Genomic DNA, 25568 nt, shown 5'->3' with positions numbered 1-25568 from the left:
TGAAAGAAAAAGAACAGAGAGAGAGAGAGAGAGCGAGAGAGAGAGGAGACTGCAGTTTCACCGGAAAGGTGAAGCAGTATTAGTGATAGCCAAGCATGCGACAATTACACGAAGGAAGGTTACACAACCGAGAGGACTCGGGCTGTGAAACTGACCTCCCTCCTACTATGAGGACTTGTACATACTCATACAACGCTGTCACTTCAGTGCTCAATTCTTAGAGGTCACACGAAGTATCTTCAAGTGCAAGAAATATATATAGGCTGCAGAAAGCTGGTCGCCCCCTCCCGCCTGCTCCGGAAAAATGAAAACTGTCGGCCTATGCCGACACAGACACTATAAGTTCCCAAATCTAGTGATCATTCTTCCGACACGGAAGAAAAAACATACACACAGAATGCCGGGATGATCCAGATGATGGTGATGAGGCCCACATGGTTCACCTCAAGTCTAGCGCCCTCTCACATGATTTCCCTTTACCCCCACGGGACCGCACGCATTCCATTCGCAGATTTGACGAGAGCGACATCAGTCCGAACGACGCGCTCCATTCGTGATCTGGACGAGCGCACGCGATCTGCCATTGGAATTCAACATAATGCATTGCACTTTTGGAGGGACTACAGAATGGAGTAGTATAGTAGTACACCTATAGGCATCGGCATTGCACTATCTTCGGGATCGGCCCACTTATGGTGAGTGGTTAACGCCTGCTTCGCTTCCGCCGCGGGCCGGAACAGTATTGCACTATCTCCGGGATCGGCCCACGTGTTTCGTGCCGTTCGCGCAAAGAATACGATCGAGTCAAGTGTCAGTCAACACAGAACCCCGTTCCTTTACTTGCTCAACTATTTATGCGTCGTGGGTAGAAGAGGGAGCACGTTTAATATACCTTTCGAGGGCTTGTTTGTTGATTCCATCTTTGGTGGGCATGCGCAATAATGCTGAGTTGAAAAGATGTTAACATGATGTGCTTGTCTTTATAAAACACGATACATCCTCTTCTCTGTACAAACACCAAAGTGAAAATATTATCGAACGGCATTGCGAGGGGTTACGAACATTACTTAAAATTGCTGCCGTATTGGAGGCGCTGCGGCGGTCTTACTTGCCGTGTTGATCTCCTCAAAAGCGGACTAGTTCTAACGCGGCATACTAGTTCTAACGCGGCATCGCTTAGAGGTGACGATACAACACTTACGGCTTGAATCTCGGTGTGTTCTTCTGCTTCATCCTTTTGCGGTTTTCCTACAGAGGCACGCGGCAGCAGGTCTGGCAAGACGAACTGCTTTCCTGGAACAAAGTGCAGAGTGAAATTGTCTTTTAGTAAAGGTAGAAAGAAACGCTGCGGTCTCGGTGGCATGTCAGCAATTGCTTTTTGCGAAATATTGATCAGGGCGCGGTGGTCTGTTTCGAGAATGACCATGCGCCCATACACAAAATGGTGAAATTTCTCGCGCCCGTATACCACAGCCAACGCCTCCTCCTCAATCTGCGAATATCGTTTTTGGGTGTCGGTGAGTACTCGCGAAGCATACGCAACAGGTTTCCAAGCGTCCCCGTAACGCTGTAGCAATGCTGAGCCGATACCATATTGCGATGCATCCGAAGCTATTTTAGTGTCACGCATCGGGTCGAAGATAGCCAGAACTGGCTGGCTGCTTAAAACGGCAGTGATATGGTTTCATTCTGAGGCATGCTTATCCGTCCAATCAAAAACACTGCTTTCTTATCAGGTCTTGGTGTAACTTTGTCTTTTCTGCGAGTGCCGGTACAAACTTAGCGACATAGTTGACGACCACATAGTATTCTATGAACTCCTTTCTTGTCCCTCGGTGGCGGTAGATGTAGAACTGATTCGACTGAATCAGGGCTTGGCCATAGGCAGTTTTCAGAAATGACATCGCCAAGAAAATATCATGGGAAGCCAACAAACATTGACACCAAGGACAACATAGGGGAAATTACTTGTGCTTAATAAATGAAATAAAGAAACGATAAATTAATGGAAATCAAAGTGGATGAAAAAACAGCTTGCCACAGGTGGGAACCGAACCCACAACCTTCGAATTTCGCGGTTGCCACCTTGTGGGTTCGGTTCCCACCTGCGGCAAGCTGTTTTTTCATCCACTTTGATTTCCATTAATTTATCGTTTCCTTATTTCATTTATTAAGCACAAGTAATTTCCCCTATGTTGTCCTTGGTGTCAGTGTTTGTTGTCTTCCTATGATATGACTAAGAAAAATCGGGACCCTCGACTAACCCCCTCTCGTCTCGTTTATCGCCAAGAAAAGAAATTTCTGGCACAATAATTTCGGATTTTGAAGCATTGAATGTTAATCCCGTTTGACGCGCGGACTGAGGGACCGCTCATATCCTTTCGTCGCGCTCTTTTCTTGAAGAGCCCCACACTAGGATGTCGTCGACGTGCACACATACACCAGGAATCCCGTCAAAGATCTCGTTCATGTACCTTTGAAATACTTCGGATGCTGACGCTATGCCGAAAGGAAGCCTGAGGAAACGATAACGCCCAAACGGGGTCGAAAACCTACAGATCCTGGATGTTGCTTCATGTAACGGCGTTTGATGAAATCCAGATTGGCGTTTAGTCGTGAAAAATATCGCGCTCTTCCCGCAAGCTCGGCTTCAACGTCATCGCGACGAGGCTCCCGCTTGGGACCTTCATTAATTTTATTAGGATCCATGCATATACGTAGCGGACCGTCCGTCTTCTTGACGATAACTAACGGACTTAGCCAGTCCGTAGCTCTTCAACCTCGGCAATAATGCCTGCCAATCGCCAGCGCCATGGGTACTCGTCTAGCCATCTGGACCGTAGGTCCGGCGTCTTGTCGCAATACCGTTCCGTGCAGCCGCTGAAGGCATCCGGTGCGGTGAAGACGTCGTTGTATTCCTGCATAACTATGTAGTTCCCTTTCTTGTCATTGCATGAACCAACCAGACGAAGAGACCCAGGGGTTCGCTTATTTCGAGGCCAATAATCGCTCGTCTCTTCTTTACAAGAAGAAGTCGACTTCAGTCGCCTTCTTGCCGACTGTAACCTTCAGTCTGGCTACCGCGAAGTGCTTGCCGATTTGTCCCCCATAGGAGCCTAGCAGTGAATTACTTTCTCTTACTTGTGCCGCTGGCTGTAGTGCGCGGTACGTATCATGCGGCAGAAGGTTGGCTTGTGCACCGGTGTCCACTTTCAAGTTGATGTGCTTGCTGCGGGCTAATGCTTCCAATACCCAGTCACGATGGCTTTCAACAGTATCTACCGATGCGCCGAGAATCATGAAATCTTCATCAGCACTGACTTCAGCCACTTGCCTCTATCTTTTGCATTGCACAGGAAAATGGTTCTTGCCTCCGCATCGTCTACAGGTGCGTCCAACCGCCGGACAATTCCTCGAGCCGTGCTTCCGACCACACCTACTGCGCTTAATACTGCGGATGCTCCAGTTTCCGTGCCCAAAGTTCATTTCGTGCACCTGACAACTCGGCGGCGTTGCGCACCTTTCACTAGTGTCAACTCCTTGTCCCGTAGCAGCTTCTGGCGCACTTTGTCGTCGCTTGTTCCAAATACGATTTGGTCAAGGATCATTGAATGTTCCATTACACCGAAGTTGCACGATTTCACCAGGTGCCTCAGGTCCCTTGCGAATGGTTCAAAGGGCTCACCATCTGCTTGGACTCGTCGTCGAAATAGGTACCGCTCATGTATTTCATTCACCTGCGCTGCGCAGTACTCATCGAATTTCTTGATAACGGTCGCATAGTCCACTCTTTCGGCGTCTTCAGTGAAAGTGAAGTTGTTGTAGAGTTCCAGCACGGCGTCAGCTCCCAAACTGAGCAGTAGGGCAGTCTCCGTGCTGTAATCCCGAAGTTTGTCTCTTGGCGCCGAGGCTGCTAGGAAAAGCTCGAATTTTTGCCTAAAAAGCTTCCATTGTGTGGCAATGTCGCCACTCAGGCGTAAGGGTTCATGTGGCTTTAAGAATTCCATCACGGGTGGCCACGCACTTCTGATACCATGTTTCGTGCCGTTCGCGCAAAGAATACGATCGAGCCAAGTGTCAGTCAACACAGAACCCCGTTGGTTTATTTGCTCAACTATTCATGCGTCCTGGGCAGGAGAGGGAACACGTTTAAGATACCTTTCGAGGCCATGTTGGTTCATTCCATCGTTGGTGGGCTTGCGCAATAATGCTGACTTGAAAAGATGTTAACATGATGCGCCTGTCTTTAAAAACACGATACACCACGTATGGGGAGTTTTACGCTTACAACAATGACACGAAAATTTCCTTGGATGGTAGAGGTATACAGCTTCACCGTAAATGAATCCGCAGCCCTCCTCATGTGGCGCTTCTCATAGCCCATGAGTTGCTTTAGGACGTAAAATCCCATAAATAAATAAATAAATAAATAAATAAATCAAACGGCTTGAATGTGAAGTTCGAAAACATTATCTAATCACCCGTCTTCATTCCATCGCCTAATTCTGCCATTTTATGAACCTTCCTAGACGTGCCAACGTTACCAGTGCTCCCCGTACCAACGGTAGTCGCAAAATGCGTGCTCTCTCGTTTTTTGGCGGTGCCCGTGTCTCGTAGTGTGAGGCACCCCCTCCCCTTATTCTTTAAGGATGGGCTCGGTCCCTCCTCGACAGCACTGCGGCACCCAATCGACAAGCGCTAGACGTTAACATGCCGTTCGTCTCCGGTGCATGACGCGCCCTGCACTGGGCGAACACGTGGCGATTACCGTCAATTCGTCATGGTTCAGCCCTATCGTACAGGCGTATCATCGGCGTGAATTTCCTGCGCATGTTCTCCCTTCTCGGGTGACGTCAAGTTTCATCAGTATAAAAGCTCTGTCATTGCAGCGTCTCGGCAGTGGGCAATGATGCAGCAGCAGCAGCAGCAGCTTTAGCATGTTGCCTAAACGCTTCTTCTTGTTTGCACAGGTACGTTACTTGGACAACTCGTACTGTATCCAATCCGATAATCGATACCTGCAGCTGCTGCTGTGTTGCCCGCACAGTTATTTGAGTAGTAAACTCATGGTGCAATTTTTGTTATGTCGTGTTTCTTTTTCGTTTTTTTTTCTTAGTCGTGTTATCCTGTGCAGTGACGTTGAGCTTAACCCCGGCCCCAGGAGAACGGCGTCTAAAACTGGCAAACATGACGAAACCCAAGAAAGCGTTCTTAACGCCCTTTAGATGTCGGCCGAGCTGGCAATGACTAGTTGCGATAACCCTTCTCTTGTGAAGGTTCTTTCCGATTTAGTTGCTTGTCAGAAAAATATGTCGTAATACATATCTGAAATTAAAAATGCTGAGGATACACGTTTCGATGCGTTGGAATTGCGTGTGATTGCTATCGAAACCTCATATTCGAAGTCTTTGTCTGATCAAGACTCTGATTAGCTTCGTTATGAGGCGGTTTTACTAAAGCGCACTGTTGCCGAACTAACTGCCAAATATGACGATCTTAAAAACCGACCCCGAAGAAATAACATAATCCTTCATGGCATACCAGAAGATACCAATGAGACTGGTGACACACTGCATGCACTCCAAGGTTGCGGACGTTTTCAATACGCTTTCCCTTGACTGTCCGCGTATTCCATAGGTTAGGCAGAATGCGGCCTGGGCGTTCTCGCCCGATCATTTTAAAATTGCTTGATTTCAGCGATACGCTAGTGATGCCGAAAAACGCTTGCAAGGTGAAAAGTTCCGGCATAAAACTTTCCGAAGATTTTGTGCCCAGAGTGTGCGCAGTTCGTAAAAAGCTATGGTTTTTTTTTATGGGATGCTTAGGTTGAGCAGCGAAATAACGGCTCGATTATTAAAATGAGGTTCGATCATCTATGTATAGATAACGTTCGTTACAACTGGGACGGTGCCTCAAATAGCTTAGTAACAGCTCCAGGTTTTGATTCTAGCGCAAGATTTCCAAATGTATCATCATCACTTGGTTGACAATCTCATCACTATGCCACAGATCTTGCGCTTTTGAATGTTAATGCCAAAAGCATAACTAACAAATTCGAATCTGTTAACCCCAATGATGACCACCACCGTCTTGCCCAATCCCTTATGTCTTTCTGCGCTTGATGCAAAACGTGGCAAATGACTATCAAGTGTAGTAAAACAGTCGTGATGTCACTTGCCAATACACAGAGCCCCCTCTCGTTTGATTATTCCCTGGATGGGGCATCCTACATAAAGGAGTGCCTCAATATAAATACTTAGGTGTCATTCTAACAGAACATCTTTCTTTGTCCAACCACATCGAATATGTAAGCGGGAAAGCCCTAAAAGATTAGGTTACTTGTGGCGCACTTCAGCTAAGACCCCCCGCGATACTAAACTGCTGTCATATAAAACATTAATTCGCCCTGTTCTAGAATATGCATCTGTCGTTTGGTTCCCCTACAAACAATGAAATAAGCTCGCTCAATAACGTTCAACGAAAATCTATCCAATTCATTTGACAAAATTACAGCCACAGTGTCTCACCAACACAGGCTCAACAATCTTTGAACATTGAGCCATTACTTTCAGGTTATCACACTGAAGCATTAAAACTTTTGTATGCAATTAATAGCTTCACCTCTGGTCTTTCTGATTGTAACTATGTCATATTTCCTAACGCAAGTTGTACCCGTAGCTCCCGCGCCTTGAAAATAACACCTATTTATGCCCGTACGAACACATTGAAGTAAATTTTTTTCCACGTACAATAGAGCTTTAGAATTCTCTACCCGGTAACATTCGTCCACTATCACTAAAATATTTGATAGCTATCAGTGGCAAGCACTTCGCTAATGTAAAGCGCTTCTTTTCGATATTTCGTCTTTTTGTGTGTATTTAAGGTGTAATATTTTTAAGGTCTAATGTATACTAATGTATAATGTCGCCGCTCCTGCTATACCCCTATATTGGGCTGCAGTATATGTAAATAAATAAATGAATGCATTGATTATAGAATAAATAAATAAATAAATAAATAAATAAATAAATAACCAGCAGTGCCTTGCAGGGGCGTGGCCAGGGGGGTGGGCTTATGGGGCTTCAGCCCCCCCCCCCCCGTAATATTTTCGTGCTGTCCATGCGCCGCCAGCCAAAACACCCCCCGGCGCCTGAAACCATGCTCGATTTTGTCTAGAATGTCCTTTTCACGCTCGAAAAAACATTTCAGTGCGACCATTGCGAAATCGGACTGGATTTCGCGGCAACGCCCATGCAACGGGAGTCACATAAAGCAAGGAGGCGATTGCTACAAAGGAAACCCATACGGGTTCCTCGAAGGAAAAGCCTCATAGTTGCAGAAAAATTCGTCCTGGTCCGGGACTCATTACTTCTTATTCATTCATTATTATTCATTCATTATTTATTCATTCATTATTATTTTATTCATTACTTCTCTCCACCTTGCGGGTTTCCGCAGAACTACTACGTCAAAGCAAGGAGGCATATCCAAGCACAATGTTTCAAAGGCGTTTTAATGGCGAGCGGGCTCGTCATGGCATCTCGCTGAGGCCGCGGAATCGGGAGCGCTTGGATTTCAATTCTGACACTTTATGGCTATAAAGTTCTAAGAAACTTTTGATGCGAAAGTTGCATTGATATTTCCAAAGTCGTGCTTTGGATTTCCCGTTCCGGAACTTTGTGGGCTTAATGTTGTTATAAACATTTGACGCCACAGGTGCATTGACTTTTCTAAAGTCTTACATAGGAATATACAACGAGACAAGCCAAATCAACACACTATCAGACAAGCTGATAAAACACGCAGCGAGATACGATGAGACGAAGCGTTGTGGGGGTTCATTTGTGCCGTCATGTCGCATAAAAAACATCAACATTTTTTTTTTCACCTACGCCAGAGCATCCATGTCAAGACACTAAAACCAGCCAGGGTAACTACGTTCTTATTTATTTTTTCTACTTCGGCTTTTATTCGTGAGGACACACTGAGCCTCTTAATTCTTTTAAATTCTGGCTACCCTACCCGCGGGCTGCCAGAGCCAGCGAGAGCGCATGCGTGTTTCTTGTGTTGCCCCGAAACCACCGCCGGCGTACTTCGGTGCGCGTGTGGTTTTCTCTGGCGGAGTGAATTTTCACCGGGCAGAGTTTTGGACGCCTTCTGGCTAGCAGACGAGAAAAAGTAACAATGGTCGCTCACCGCCATCACTGTGAAGACTTGACGGATTACACCGCGTTCGCATGAGCGCAACCTCTCCGGAAAGCCTTAATTGTCTCGCTGATGTAAAATACCGAGCACTACGCGTATGGTTCTCGGTGGACCAAGCGTCTCACGTTTTCTACGATATTCATTCGGTAGCCACATTAGGTACGCAAAGTAGGCATTCCATTGTCGCCGACATATTATCCTTGGCGTTTTTTAATTTCGGTGCCCCCTCTCCACAAAAAAAAAAAAAAATCATTGTTCCGGCGCAGCGAATTGTCGCATCGTGACAGTTTGTTACTTCTTTTGCGGAAAGTAATCGGCCACGGCACGCTTCGGTTGCCGGATGCTATTATTATATTATTGTGATAGCAATTATATGAAGACTTCAGGCGCATTCCTGCTGTCGCCGTCGCCCTCATGTTTCGTATGACGTCTCAGGGCAATAACGTCGTGACCGCGCGCCGCATGCTGTATGTGCGAGTGAAAGAGTAGGGGGGTGGGGGGTGGAATGGGTGAGCCGACGATGGTGGCTCAGTCTTGCGTGCGCAAAGCACGAAAGCGGGGAGCAAGAGTGCCGCCTTCCGTCGCACGCGATACATCGGATGGAGTGGATGGAATGGGGGCGAGATATATGATTCTGTGAATCCGTGATTGCGCTACATGTTTATTTGCCTTGTTTGACGCATTATATACAGTGACTTTGTCTTAGATACGTAGATTTATTGGAGACTTATACGTATATTTAAATATCTTGTTGCGAGGTTTTGTGTATACGTGCAGTGAACATTGTTTCCAGTGACACTTTCTTGCCCTTTATCAAACATTTGTATATTCCATTGTGTCTTCGCATTTCTAATGAACGAGGGCGAGTTAAAAGAAAGTGAGCCTACCCACAGCGCGCAATAATGGTTCGGTTCATATCTGCGAGGCATGCGCTTAGCACACAGGCATCTTTCATTGACAAAAGTGACACGCAGATGTGAGAGTAAATGTTCTTTAATGCTCTCATACACTGAATTGAACATGGTTGCGTGACGTAATGGACACTTCAGAACTTGAGCAGCGGGGTGCCGTGAATGTTGTGACAGCTGAAGGTGTTTCCCACAAGGAAATTATTCGCCGTATGGTTACCGTGTACGTTGAACATTGCATTTCATTGGCCACTGTGAAGCATTGGAGCAAACGGTTGAAAAAGGACGTGAAAGTTGCAAAGACGATCCAAGACCGGGCCAAAGCCATCGTGCAATCACCCCCAACACAAGTGCAAAAGTTGATGAGCTGATGTGACAAGATCGGAGGATAAGCATCGATGAACTGGCAGAGCGTGTGACCATCAGTAGCGGTTTGGTTCACACCATAATTCATGAACATCTCGGTCATCGGCTCTTGTGCGCGCAATGGATGCCCAAGATTTTGAACCACCGCCAGAAGAAGGTTCTGCGCTGCCTTGACTCATCTGATCCGGTATCACAATGAGGGTGACGACATCTTGTCTGCAATTGTGATCGGGGACGAGCCATGGTGCCACTACTAAGAGCCGGAAACACGACGGCAAAGCTTACAGTGGAAATATTCGAATTCACCGCCCCCAAAGAAAGCAAAGGCCGTCATTCCCGCCGGATAGGTGTCGTTTACTATTTTTTTTTTCGATTGTCAAGGGCCATTACTGATGGAATTTTTTTTAAAGCCGCAGAGAATATCATTCGTTTCCGATATTGTGAAACGCCGGATCGGCTGCGTGTAGCAATCAAGAACAAGCAACGTGGAAAATTGACGAATGGGGTCATCTTGTTCCACGACGTGGCTATGGTGTAGGGCTCTGTAGCACGAAATCGCGGGATCGAATCCCGGCCACGGCGGTCGCATTTCAATGGGGGCGAAATGCGAAAACACCCGTTAACTTGGATTTAGGTGCACGTTGAAGAACCTCAGGTGGTCGAAATTTCCGAAGTCCTCCACTACGGCGTGCCTCATAATCAGAAAGTGGTTTTGACACGTAAAACCCCATATTTCAATTTTTAATTTTTCCATAATACCCGTCCCCACATCGCTGATGTGGTTAATACAAAACTGGCAAAGTTCAAGTGGGAAACGCTGCAACATCCGACATACAGCTAAGACCTGTCGCCTTGCGACTTCCACATTTTGGGGCAAATGAAAAAAAAAATAGCTTAAGGGAAACAGATTCGTGTCGGACGGTGACGTGAAAGAGTCAGCTGGAGATTTGTTGAAGCAGCAACCTAAGGAATTTTATGAGACGGGAATCATCCGACTCGTCAGTCAATGGGATAAATGTCTAAATGCTCATGTACACTACGTTTAAATTATGTACCCCGTTTGTCATATATTTGCATTGGCTCACTTTCATTTGACTCGCCCTCGTATATCTTGCAGAACGGCTTTATATAGGTGCTCCCTGTTGGGACAATAATTTCAGTGCAACTACTCACGATACACGACCGGTGACAGCTGCTCCTGCGTAATACGTTGGAATAAATGACAGCGTCATTGAGATTTTTCACTGGCCGTTCCATATGTACAAAAATGTAAACAAGGTTGTTGAATGACAAAGTTTCATTAACATGTTTGTCCTCAACTTGTTCATTTCATGGCCTTTACATTTTTCATATCAGTGGCATGCACTGCTTTGCTGGTTTCGAACTGATATAGTTCTAAGGATCGTGTGATATTTTCTTTGCTTGTTAAATAGACAAAAACATCGAAGCATTGATATCAGTCATGTTGAGCACTATTTCTGGCACATACGAGTGTATCTTTTTATTAAAAATTACATATATTGCTTGTTTTGACAGAGCGTAGCGTTCAAGAATTCGTTTGCAGCATCATTGGCAATGGCAATGCAGTTATTATTCATGTATTTGATCTCTCGACAAATTGTTTAAGAGGAAGCTTTTGCTCGGGCCCAACTCCGACGCGGCCTATTCAAATAAATGTAAAACGTAGAAACGCTTTTCGGAGATAACCCCTGGATCACTTTTAATGGAATTTGTTGAATTTGAGAAAGTTAACTTCAAGTATCTGTTGGAAGCGGAAGTTCGATTTTGGGCCTGAATTTTGTTCGAAATATTTTGAAAATTTTTAAAGTGCGCAAAAAACTTTTACAAACTAAAAGCTCTTAATCAAAAACAGATATCACGGTTATAATAGTCAAAGCGCTCAAATTCGGTATCTCAGTTTATATCTTACGTGGATTAGTTACGTGGTGCACAAGGGTTCTGCAAAAGCCGTATTTCGATCATGCTAAATTGTTTGAGATTCATTTGTAACATATCAATGTTGTCCGCTGTAAATGTACTATTAGATGCGATCCACAGAAGTGTGATATTATTTTTCATTGTTGAATTACAGAGTTTTAAACGTGATAGTTTCGTTTTCTGAAAATTTGAGATTTGTGCCAATTTTTAATAAAAAATTTACAACCTAAATGAAAAATTCGATACGAGAAGACAGTAGAATTTAAGTTTTTCTTTTAAATGCAACAAACATCATCAAATGTTGTGCAGTGGTTGCCGGGAAAATCTAATTCACCTTCTACATGCCTTTAGATAGGAGCATTCGAGATAAAGCTTCCTCTTAAGGAGGAGCCCAAGGTGCAACGTGAGCCCCCCCCCCCCCCCCCCCTAACGAAATTTCTGGCTACGCCACTGGTGCCTTGTGCGGGGCATTTCTAACCACCCAATTTATCAATTAATCATTTAATCGCGGTTAATAAGTTTATATGGCATGAGCAAAAGCACGAAAGCGGGTATTGTCGTACGGCTGCATGCATTTCCCCGAGGTCCTGCACATGAGGTCACCACCCCTCTTCGAATAAGATTTTTGGAGCTGCATACTGTTTTATGAGCCACCTGAGCGGGAAGCTACGTGCTCGAGAATTAGTGAAGGTTCACCTTGGTTTCCTTGGGTAAACAGTTAATTTTAATTCGTTTATTTGTGCATTATGAGCGCTGTGTTATAAAAGAGACTCGTGCATTTTGTCCACTTTTGTAGGTACGTAAGTAGGTGCGAAACGTTTCGGCAGGTGGTCCTGCCTTTATAAGAGAATCCCTCTGACGAAGGTACGACCACCGCTAGTGTAAACACACACACACACACACAAACACACACACACACACACACACACACACACACACACACACACACACACACACACACACACACACACACACACACACACACACACACACACACACACACACACACACACACACACACACACACACACACACACACACACAAAATGAAAGAAGTCTTCTTTGCCACTGATGACAGGTTGCTACTTACGTACTTGCACTGACAAATTCTATTGAAAAGCGAAAGGTTTTTGTTAACGATAAACCTTCCAGGTGCTCTGTGAGAACTTGCAGGCATTTTTCAACTTGGTTGTAGTTTGCAAAACCACATAGTTAAGTTTCTGCTATTATAATCATTTTTGGAGCTTTCTTATCTTATTCTACATTTCCAGTCTGCTGTGTTCGAGAACGGCTGCGTTCATCTTTACATTGTCGGTGGCGTAATATTTCTTATACTGGTATACTGTAAGTGTTGTGAATTTGAGAATAATAGCTTACTTCATCAATATATGTTTGGGGATCTACTTATTACGGTGCAACAACTTCCTTTCGCACGTGCTGTTGGAAAGGTTCGGAAAGTGACCACCGACCGGAGCAGCGAAATCGCAACACGTGACGCTGTTGCGCGGGCGTATGTAAATAGCGAGAGCGCCGGGCTCTCTCACGTTTGTTATGTGGCGAAATCAGAATTGATCTACAACCGCGGCCACGCGATTATGGATCGGGTTCGTAGCTGACCAGCCGTCAAGCCAAATATTTCCTGATCTGCCAAACGTTGTGTTATGACACATGAGTATAAATAATGATTCCGAGTACGAACCGTAATATGATCTATGCATGAAATGACCACATGCCCATTTAGCAACTCTTCTGTGGTTGAAATGTTTATAGTATTTTTAACCCCGTGGAAAGCTAAAAGTGATAAGTAGTCCGCTACCACACCCTTTGTGGGGAAAATAGCGTTTATGCTAAAGTCGCCAACTAGACATACTTCATCCACCGGGTTGAACCATTGCAAGGAGGCTTCCAATTCTATTAAGAATCGAATGACAATATTTGATGGAGGATGGTATAACGTGAATACAGACACAAGGAACCACCACCTGAGCCACTTTGAGAGCATGAATTTCCTCAAAAGTGAATGACACATCAATGTGTGACGCGTCATGCAAGTTTTTGACGAAAATACCGTATATACTCCTCCTCGCCGATGTGATCGTGTCACAAAGTGCCATTGATAAGCGTGCAGAACAACCACCACATCCAGGCCCGTTTCTGAGACGGTAATTTCTGTAACAACAAACGTATCCAGAAAACTAAGTACTGAAGTGACAACCATTTTAAATTCGTCCCAGTATTTGCGTACGCGCTTCCAATGATTACGAAGTCGTCTTTCGACTTGTGGCTGCGCCTGTCACAGAACGACTGACAATCATGAAGCTCGCGGCAGGTGCTTGCCATTATGTTAGACAATCTTTTCAACGTCTGCCAGCGTGTTGATCCGAATCAGAGCCCAGGATACAGCTTTCTTTGCGAAAATCTTTGCGGCTTTGACCCAGGCGAACTTGTATCCTTTTTCTGTGGCTACTACATGTCCTTGCTCGTCTTAATAATAATAATAATAATAATAATAATAATAATAATAATAATAATAATAATAATAATAATAATAATAATAATAATAATAATAATAGGAAGCTCTCCGCAAGTTCGCGCAAGGACGTTTTCAAGTTTCGGCCGTAATTTTTTTAACAAGAAGCGTTGGCGTTCAAGCATGCCTCTTCACTTCTGTCGCTGAGTCATACACGCACGTCGCTGAGGCATACAGAGGCAGCAATATTGCAGCTTTGTGCCTGTTTTGGGTGGGTGTAAAAGAAACACAAATATTTTCAAGTTAGAGCATGCAGCCGGCTGTGCGTGCTCCCATAGTGAAGGGCCAGTGCGTAATATACAGTCAACGTCAAACAGGATTTAAAGCCAGTAAAGAGCATGAGAGCCAACTTGCGACGCTAGTTGCACTTCCTTTTAACTGAAATACAACTTACTTGCGACATCAATATTGATAGAAAGGTGAGTTAAGCCTGGCAGCGATGCCGGGTCTCCCCACGAGCTCGCTGGTGTCCAGAAAGCTAGGGTGCCTCAATGCGCACGGGGGACGGCGCGCGCATCGAGGCAGGTGGCCGCTCCACTCGTCCAAAGCAGGCATCCGCGCTAAAATGTACAGGCATACATTTGGTAGGTCTACTAAGCGTGCGCCCACTTGCGTTCTACAGGCTTTAAACAGGCATGCCGGAAGGGCGGGCAGCCGCCGGCGTTCCAGTGGGTGTGCTCCGGGGGACAGACACCCTGTACGAAGCAGCGAGATGCGCCTCTCTGCTCCTCCTCCTCCTCCTTATTATTATTATTATTATTATTATTATTGTTATTATTGTTGTTATTGTTGTTATTGTTGTTGTTGTTGTCGTTGTTGTTGTCGTCGTCGTCGTCGTCGTCGTCGTCGTCGTCGTCGTCGTTGTTGTTGTTGTTGTTGTTGTTGTTGTTGTTGTTAATATTATTATTATTGCCTTGTAAGTTGGCGGGGAGAGCAGAGTCCGACATCTGCACCAGCTTTCTTTGGGATGAGTATTTTACGTGCTGGCGGGTTGTCTTCAATAACCTTTCTTGTCTCTCGATGGCAAAAGAACAGTAACAGCTGGGAAGCAAGACTTCGTGAGTTTTTCACGTGCCGTACCCTGGCGCTACGCGCACATTTTAAACGGGGGGGGGGGGGGGGGAGTCACGACATCCGGACATCACCTCTGAATTCCGGCATGTCTGTGACCGAATAACACACTACTATTATATTTTGGCACAGGAATCAGCGAAATGCGGGCGAAAAGGTGAGAACGTTTTCAGCTGTAAGTTCTTCATTGACGCGGTCCACCTGAAGATATCAAAGGTTGCGTGTCTCGTAGCATGACAATTATAATTATTTTTGGAAAGTTTAATCAGTTAAACAAACAAAATACTTGCGTGAGCTAGAGGCTACTGTCAATAAAGACTATGTGCCGTTCCATACATAGCCGTGAACGCTATGCAGGCTAGAGAGGCTTCTTGCAGTGACTTCGTTCGCAGTTGGATGTAGTTCAATGTTCTTTGACCGCAGTATCGGGCAACTGTTTTTTATATGGGCTCAGTATTGAATGAAGCACGTTTTAATCCTTAGAAACAGACATAGTGTGTTATACGGCTGCTAATGCGTTGTTTTAGATCATTTTTATTTTTGTTGTTCTTTTCTCTTTTTTTTTTTGCAACCCGTCACGAGGAGGCGCACGTGCATGCTCGCGCGAGCGAACGCTGTTGACGTGCCGTGAGGAATAGACAGAACGCCCAGCGAAGCATAGGCAAACGCATGGAGTGATAATTTTTTTGGGCCTAATTTCTTGCGTAGCTTCCACAGCGTTGACCGCTAATATATGTATGAAGCGGAGTATAGGCGAGTGTCGAAGTCACCCCGTCACTTCTCTGGATGCGGACCAGTTTTTCCATCGGGCTACCGAACAGACCAAAAGTGTACCCAATAGTCGCTTGCGTCCGTTTGAACGAAAACAGCAATGGCATCTCTGGTAAAGCATCTGTCACGATTTCATGCTGCCTAGAACACGTCACTGTATCGCTATAAGCGTTACAAGCTGGATTTACGAAGGTTTTCAGAAACATTTCCCGAAATCGGAAAACTGCACTACTTTTCTGACGGACCTCTGCTACCACGAACACGATTCCTCCCTGCGGTACAAAAGCTTGTTGTCACTTCGCAAGGGTAAATTTGCTTGCGAAGGCGCAGGCGGCATTGTCAAACGTTTAAGAGGAAGCCTCAGCTCGGGCCCAACTCCAATGCCGCCTCTTCAAATACAGGTAAAACGCAGAACGCTTTTCTGACATAACCACTGGGCCATTATTAGTGAAATTTGTTGAATTTGCGAGAGAAAGTTTATGGGAACCTTCTTTTATGGGAACTGCGAACGAGCAGTGGCAAGGCTGTTATTCACTCGTTTCGCGACTACGTGATTTTTACCCATTTTCTGCCTCCTCTCCATCATGCTCTCTACTATTCTATCGAGCTTCCCCCTAGACTTGCACGTTAGTAAAAAGGTAAGCGCTGCAATTTCTGCGATGCTTTTGCTGAGAGTCACGGATAATTACAACTGTCAAGAGGCTAATGTAGCGACGCAAACCGAGCTCCATGCGAGATTCTCTCGCCGCCTTTCCTCACTGTCGCGCTCCTATCATGTATGCACGCGCTGTGAACCCTGCCTACACGCCCCCTTCGGACGCGGTGTGCCAGACAGCAACATCAGCAGCAGCAGCAGCAGTGGAAAAGTCGAAGAAAGAGGCAAAGAAAGGTTCGCTTTAATAAATAAATAAATAAATAAATAAATTATGCGCCACGTCTATTGGTCTCGGCAAATGAAGGGATACCGATCACTGGCGGGAGGTCCGCAGCCACTGACTACGCCACTGACAAAGCGGCCGCGAACTAGTTAGGAGCGTTAATCCTTCATGCGCAGCACCTTTGAGCGCCCTGATATCGTGGCGCAGAAAGGGTCAGTCACATGATTTTTTTTATTTCACATTTTGCGAGCTTTCTTGATAATGCGCGAAAACATTACGTATATCAAATCAAATGGAATTATTGGATATGGAGCGCATGCGACAAATACATTTGCGATAGGGTTATCTTCTTTCAAAATCTCATAGATTAAGCGTTTCAATAGTTCGCTGTGCGAGATTCAAGTACTTTCTAAGCGCCTAGAAAATTTACTCGAGTTGCGTCGCTCCAAATGAATTACCTGCCCAGGCACATTTCATTAGCAAGATATATATATATATATATATATAAATATATATATATATATATAGGACAAGTAAGGTAATTACATTCCAATTAACTTCACAGTTATAAATTTTATAGCATCGAAGGAAATCGTCATAACTGTCTAGTTCAACTAGTGTTTATACATTTAAAAATGGACATGTAGTCTAAAAAAATATGCCGTTAAATTATTAGCTCTATTTACCCGATTACGCGTGTCACTCTGCAAAGCACAGCACGCCGCGCGGCCCCCCAGCGAAGTAGCGAGGCGACGTAAAATGAAGCTTTGCCAAGCCACGCGATAAAGCGTTCTGTCTCTGCCCTTGAACGAACAACTTGAATGAATAAGTTGACGCCAGTTATTCCGGCCTGCATGGCCATATGGATATGTAGAAACACGTAACTAGCCTTTTAAAACAATTCCCTTCAACTTTCGTATACAAACTGCGCCGTAATGTTGGTAGCTAAAATTTAGTTTATAGAAGTTGCTTGATTCGTTTAATGGATTGCCTGCTTTCGTTCAGCAGATAATGTCTGTCTGGGAAGATCATTCATCTGTAAAGTACCAAAGAAATTCGAGTAAATTCGAGTACATTTTGGAGGCACTGGAAGCAATAACTGTATAGCACCAATTTGTGAGTAGGAGATTTACAAAACCGCCTAAACGATTTCTCGTGAGCTGTGATCTCATAGAGCATATTTGTCCACTTCAGATGCCTCAACAAATGCAGTTTATAGAACTGGAGTATTTGCGTTTCTTTTTTTTAAATTTTACACCACCAATTAATATTGCACTTCCTAAAGCGGGTAGATTTTCGTTTTTTTTTAAATCTCTCTATCTCTCTCTTTTTTTCTTTCTAAGCAAGAAATTTATTTTACATTTCCTTCGTGGTTGTTTCATTAAAGCATTTGTGCCTTTTACACGTACTTCAATGGGACAATCTGTGTTGGCCTCCTCGACGTAAAGCTTCTAAGACACCGACAGTAACCCTGATTGAGGGACTCGCTGCTTTTGGCGCGGTGGCTATAGCCCTTTCCAACGAGAGCTCCCCGGGCGTCGCCATAAAGCTCTCCGGAGCTGCTGCGAGTGGCTTCTCGGCGCAACATCCCAGGGAAGACGTCCTCGCCTGCTCTCTCTAGAATTAGCGGATGTGGTGGCAGCTCCTCGTCGGGACCGACATATAAACGCTCGTGTTCCGAGTTCTTCTCGCACGTTTAGGAACCTCAAATGACCGGTGACTGCCTTCAACGGTGACATATCCGATATCGCGATTTTTAGCGCGTAAAACCGATAACGTAATTTACCGTATAAAACGGGACCAAAATAGAAGGAGGACACTTCCCTCCTGCGTATTTCATTTATTGACCTCCGCGAAATATTACGGCGAAAATAGGTTTTAATTTTGTAAGTGAATTCCTGTTTTATACACTGCGATAATTCTTTATACCATGTAAACGCATCTGTGTGCGCGCCATCATATAGTTTTACATAAGCTACCTACAGGAGTGCTAACACGAACGTTGCGTCGCTTTTTTTTTTTACTTTTTTCAAGTTTTGTGGCCTTGAGAGGAATGCTACAAGTGTCGTCTGCTACGACGCCTGCTCGCTGGAAGCGCAAGTCGCAGACGACAGGCACTTGCGAACTCTCTCGTACTTTCGAAAGGCTGCGTCGGTTGTCATGTTTGTTGGACGTCTTCGAGTACTTTTAAACGCATATGCTGCAGTGCTAGCTAGGACGCTTGTCGCCTCCTACGATTATGCTTCATTATATTTTATATTGACGTACCGCTTCCGAAGCGTTCTGGCATGGCTTTCTACTTACCCATTTCGCGACACTAGACTACAGCCAGGAAGCAGTATCCTTGCCTACCACAAGTAAGTTTGTCTTCTCAAAGTCCTCAAAACACGCATTTCAATGAGCACGTAAACGAGCAATGCATAATGAAGCCCTCAATAAAATTTGATTGTCAAGCCACTAGAAGTACAACTGTCTGTGTCTTCTATCAGTAGTGCCTCCTTTTTCCTACTCTGAAGTTCCATAAAGCACGTGACGCTACAGCGCCAACGTAACACACTTGACAAACCAAGGTCCACACGGTCAAAACATGTTCTTTCAACGCTTATGCCATCGCTGTCTCGTCAGAGCTTCGACACCACACCGCGACAAAACATCGTCCCAGCCAGTGGCCCAGCGCGCTATCGCCACTTCTAGCAACAGAACAAAGGCAGAGAGCTTTGCGTTGAACTGTCCTACTGTAGATTATAGCAATTGCGCTTGGAGGGAAACCAAAACTGCCAAAAAATACTTGTAGACTAGTTCGCCAGTCAGCAGAATGCCAATCCGTAGCCGGCACTTCCCACCATTCCCATGGTGGTTGAACGATCGCAGCGCCAGATTTCCCTCTAGTTATACTAATATGAAACTCTATGGTAAGAAACAAGCATCTAAACATGACGGTTCAGACGACATTCGGTTTAGATAAGTTCTTTTATTAATTTAGGTTTCTGAAACAGAGAAGTGAACCGAGCATTCTACTACATTGAACAACTAAAGGTACAGGCATGCAAGTGTCGTAATTACATCACATTGAGAGTTATCGCGCATGTTTTCCCCACAAATATAAATATATAAAAACATTTGCCTTAATATAAGTGTTATACGCACCAATAAAACTTTACACAAAGCCTTCATTTGTGAGAATTTGATACACAAAAGTCTGGCAACCGCCTCAATAAATGCACACAAAATTAGCACAACATTGTGTAGACTTTCTTTTACACATTATTCCAACATATAAAGGACCCAGAATAGTTGTGCAAAAGTAAAAGTAATTGATTTATTTTGACATGTTTTGTACTGCGGTAAACAATTCTTTTTAAATAAAGGTGGCGGTCAAAACACAACGGACATTTCGTCATTAAACGTATCCTGTTTCATCTCTCTCATTTCTCAGCAGCATTTTGGAATTTGTTCTTCTTTTGCCGCCTCTTTGAAAGCCGCAAATTTCATGCCGCAGAACGAAATAAGTATCCAAGAAGTATTTCAACTCGAGCACAAATTGTTCTGCTTCAAGTGACGTTCACCGTATGCAGAAATTATAGCCTCAGAGACCACGTACCAACGAGTGCTCTATGCAATGGGCCAGTCACAGAGTGAAAAGTTCACTCGGTCTCTGTCGTCGTCCCTTCCTTGCGTTTAGTTACATAATTTGCAACGAACCAACTAGCCCAGCATGCAACCATTCATTTTGGGGCACAACGCCTCAAGCCCGTGGAGGGGCAAACGTAAATTAATCCGAAGATATAAAAATGCCCTACGCCGGAGGGCGCTGCTAGCGCCGCCTTGCGTAACGCGCGTAGTTTGAACCGTGCGCGTAACAGAGCGAGCTGTCTGTTTGCTTCGGCAGCGTCTGCACCGCGACGAGCTTGTTCGCAGAGTTAATAATCGGCGGCAAGAATTGCGATGACGAAGCTACAACCTGGCGAAATATTGGCCAGTAAGTCAGTAACCGCTGAATGAAGGCGTATTCACGGTGTCATGTATGTATATGGTAATGAAACCGTATACGTAACGCCTGGGACCGCTGGGGTCGCGGCGCGTGGGTGCGTAAATAATTACGCGAGAGATAGCACACTGAAAGCAACTAAATTGTGTGTTTTAAAACCTAATTATTACTTCTCTATCAAAATTCGCGCGCCCAATTTAGTAAATAAACAGCTAATTAATTGATCTAATGTAATTATCCATAGTTCAATTATGAAAAAAAGAAACTAATCCTGATGGGGTACGTGACCGCTGACAGAATACCATTGGTTGCGTCGTCGTGTATCCTATATATTTTTTATGAGCGCGAAAAAATAAAACAAGGACAAAGAAAAAAGACTTGTAGCACGAGCGCTGTTGTTACGTCTTTCTTCTTTTTCCGTGTAGGATTTGTTCGCCCTGTATGAGCAATAATGTATTGGCTAACCTTCGCTGGGATACCTGTATACGCTGGACGACGAGCAAAACGAGTACAAAGGTGTCGAATTCAGAATAAAGGAGTGCTGTGCACATGGCCAGTGACACGGCCGCCTGTCATTCACGTGTCAACGCGTGTGTGTCAGCCGGCGTGTCAACGGCGTGCACAACTGCCCTCTATTACCTGTTTCGCACCCCTTGATCAAGATTTCGTCCTCACAGTCAGGAGATCAACTCGATAGAATGGCTTCCAGCAATTCAAGGCACGCTTCTTTCCTTGCTGCCGCCATCCTGAATTCTCTGCAACACGCGCGAAACGCCATGCCTGCTGGGACTGCATAGCGAGACTCCGGCAATTTTGCTGATGCGCCTCAGAGCAACAAAAAAGCTGCCCCGAAAAGGTGCGCCCTATTTATCGAGAACTAGGAAGCTTTCCAGCAAGTATGCGGCATGTAGGGTGAGCAACACAGCAACACACAACGTAAAGCGTAATCTCAGGGGAAGGGGAACAGTATCATCTTTGCATATATGCCTGCGGCCTGCTGTCAGACTAAACGCCGCGTCACATCAGGGAGGAGCTTTGCGCCGATCCTCACTCTCTTGCATGCGTAATCGTGCGAACGGCAAGTAAAATTTGGAGTCGGATATCTCGGAGCACAGACACGCTAGAAGAATTCTTCCAACTGATAGTGTGTAGAAACACGATCTAACTTTTCGATACAAACATATCTACTTACTGCAGTCACCAAAAGTGAATTATTCAATTTTAGTTAATTGGTCTGCTGACAACGATTATTAGCGTCTCACTTCGTGTCCGCCTGGGTACATAACTTTTTCGCACATGGGGTCTTCGTGTGCCTTGCAGTGCCTAATTTTAAGAAAACCATAAAGCTTAATTTTGAACACTCGTCACTATTAATCGTCACGTGGTAGTGACGGTTACGAAGGCAGCAAAAAAGTGATTAAGGAAACGAGCGTTTTATTGGGCGAACTTGTGCCCTCAAAAAACAGGCTACACTCAAAGAACAACGGTAGCAGCGAACACAATCGGCGGTCGTCGAAAATCTGATCAACAGGTCAAGCGCGTCGGCTTTTATACATCAATCGTCGAATGTTCCAGACTAATCGCTGGGAACCGCGCGCCTTCCACAAAGTTCTACATTATTCGCGTCGCGCGCACATGCAATCAGATTACACAAGGTTCGGTCATAGAGAGTGGATGGAACCATCGATAACATTGCATAAACTTCCGACACATGCAAGTGCGTCTTGCTCTGCGCGACAACATTTGTTAGGCGGTGAAAGGTGTCGCCCGATGAATACAAGTACTAGTGACAATATCAAGGACGGGGGTACTGGGCAACGGAAGCCAAGAAACCGCCACAACAGGTGGGAGGGCTGGTAGGTGAATGACCTCTTAGTCCATGCAGAAACAGAAGTATAGGAATGTTAGCGGCCAAACACGACGAACGTTGAAGAGTGTGACAGTATATAACGGAAAAGAATTTTAGGAAGGGGTGGGGGGGGGGGTTAGTGGGGGTCATAATTTTCGCAAAGGCTTTTAGACAGGAAGCACCGTTGTTTTGAACTTTCTGCCTCGTCAATTCCCGAGTGTGATCAATTAACAATACACATCGCGTTCCAAACATCTCTTCAAGCAAGTCGGACAGCAGGTGACCGAAAGTGAGCGAAACTTGCATAATATCTACTATCGAAGTTCTAAGCTTCGTTACTCTATTGTTAAATCTAGAATAATATAGCATGCCCACAACGCCGAAAGCGCGATTGAGTGATAGGCAACTTCCAAGATAGTGCCCGCCCTCTTCCGTAAGTAGCCGTGGTTGTACCACTCGCGAGACGACCTGGTTGGAAGACAACTGATCGCCACTGTTACCTGGGCTGCAACAAGTCTATCCTGCAAATAAGCTACACGATAGTGCGCTGTCTAATTGTTCTTGTTTGGCCCCGTTTTCAGCGCAGGAAAAAGATCACCGAATTGAACAGGGTCAGTGTGGAATTAATAAAGAAACATATCTTTTTCTTAACATAGTAAGGCGGTAGCATGACAAAAGCCAGTACATATTGTCTCATCCTCGTAAGTGAAAATGTAGAAAGCACCTACCCGAAGTGTAAAAATGGAGGGAGGGAATGCGGGAATGTAATTTGGTGAGGGATACCTTCATGCCTTCATGCAATGAAAAGTTCACTACGACATATCCCGACATACAGAAGTAGTCGCTATATAGTCAGACAACGCTAGCAGCGCTTGCGTAAGCTGAGGAATAAGGGTATACGCCAGACAGGGCCGTCAAGGAATGCTTTGGCCTGTGAGTCCGCAATCTCATCCAAAAGCAAACCCGCACGACCAGGCACCCAGATTAATCTAATGTTGAATTCCAACGATACATCCAGATAAAGCTTTTCTGCTCGGTATGGGGCAATCCTATATTCCAATGGCAGAATGAGAGTGTGAGTTGTGTGTTCCAATGGCAGATTGGGAGCAGCCACCTATTCCGGATCACTCTGCGGAGCAAAAATATGTGCTCCGCCGAAATGGGCAGATTTAACCGGAAGGGGACGTAACGTACTTCTTTCACCAGCCTCTGCTTCCTGTCACGGTCGCCTGTTTCCGGTCGCGGGCAGCTATGGACGACATGGAAAACATGGACGCTACGTCGCGCCGGGCGTTTTTGTTCCTGCTCCTGGATTTAGTGACAGTTCCGACACACATAGGCGCAGACTACGGCGGGTGGTCTTAGGCGCCCGAGCCCCCACCGGAGTTTTCCGGGGAGGGTGGGCATGCTCAGCCCCTTTCCCTTTCCGGGTGATGCCGAAGCCTGCTTCTCCCCCTCCCCTGCAAACACACAAACACACACACCGACCTAAAGTGCCAGTACAAGAGCTTTATCGCTCAAATCATTTCAGGTTTCTTTTGACTTTAATCGACCTATGCACTAGAAATTTTACTGGGGCTAATAGCTTACTGCATCGCTGTTAGCGCGAACGTGCACGGCTCCGAAGTGTGCGTGTGTGTGTGTGTGTGTAGGGTGTATATATAGGGTGCAAAAACCTGGTGTGTGTATAATAATAATAATATTTGGGGTTTTACGTGCCAAAACCACTTTCTGATTATGAGGCACGCCGTAGTGGAGGGCTCCGGAAATTTCGACCACCTGGGGTTCTTTAACGTGCGCCTAAATCTAAGTACACGGGTGTTTTCGCATTTCGCCCCCATCGAAATGCGGCCGCCGTGGCCGGGATTCGATCCCGCGACCTCGTGCTCAGCAGCCTAACACCATAGCCACTGAGCAACCACGGCGGGTTGTGTGTATATATATATATATATATATATATATATATATATATATATATATATATATATATATATATAGGGTGCAGAAACCTGTGTGTGTGTGTGTGTGTGTGTGTGTGTGTGTGTGTGTGTGTGTGTGTGTGTGTGTGTGTGTGTGTGTGTGTGTGTGTGTGTGTGTGTGGACATCCTGATTGCCAATTCGGCTCATTTAGAAGTGATATATTTACTTTCTGGAACGCAACGGTTTTGCCTTTTTCTCTACACTTTAGTCGCTTTCCCGTCTGTTTTTTTTTTATTTTATTTTTTTACAGGAGCCTGGTTTCGCAGCAAGTATATACTTTCATAAAAAGTAAAACGGTCACATTATTTGGCTTTGGTCCGAAGCGAGTTTCTGGCGCGAAACATAGCATCGTGCGCAATCTTTGGATGCGGTGCGAGCCAACCCGGGATTTTGAAGCATTCTATGTCTATTACATCGCTTTTCGCATTTCGTGCGTAGTCAGAGCAGCGCTTTGGCCACGTTATGAGGGGGCTTTCGTTATCAATGTAATCTGTCGGCCTTGAGACGGATAACAAGTGTGACGTAGAAATGAGAGGAAGGAATAGCTGGGAAGCCGCGAAACCTGCTGTTGGTGCTCCTGCGTTACCATTATCAAGGTGATCCGCTGTCTCTTAGGGCTTGCGACAGGCAATGCAGTTGCTTTCAATCAGCTTTTTCGAGGGCGCTGCTTTATGATGCGGGTGGGAGCGCACTCACCTGGTATTTTTGATGCTTCGTGAGGTTTTTTTGTTAGCCGGAAAAAATTGTACGCAGTTAGTACGTCGCTGAAAACACCGCATTCACATGTCATTTTGGGGTGCCTACAAATGCCTCATTGACAATTTGAAATTAAGGACAGTACTTCTCGAGTTAGATAATTATTCGCAATTGTCGAATTAAATCTCAGTAACGAAAGAATTACTGGCGGCTACTCCATTGTACTGGAAAGAATATGTGCTAGGTTTTATTCGAGTAACGCAACTGCTTTTTTTTTTTCAGTCTTGGTGCATGATAGCTGGGGAACACTGAATAAATCACTCAGGAGACGAAATGAGGCCAACCCGGATTCACTCGAAATGAGAATCAACAGAAGCCATCTGCAAAG

The sequence above is a fragment of the Dermacentor variabilis genome, unplaced genomic scaffold (assembly GCF_050947875.1).
Source record: "Dermacentor variabilis isolate Ectoservices unplaced genomic scaffold, ASM5094787v1 scaffold_42, whole genome shotgun sequence".
Lineage (NCBI taxonomy): Eukaryota > Metazoa > Arthropoda > Arachnida > Ixodida > Ixodidae > Dermacentor > Dermacentor variabilis.
Note: the sequence above shows the minus strand (reverse complement) of the source record.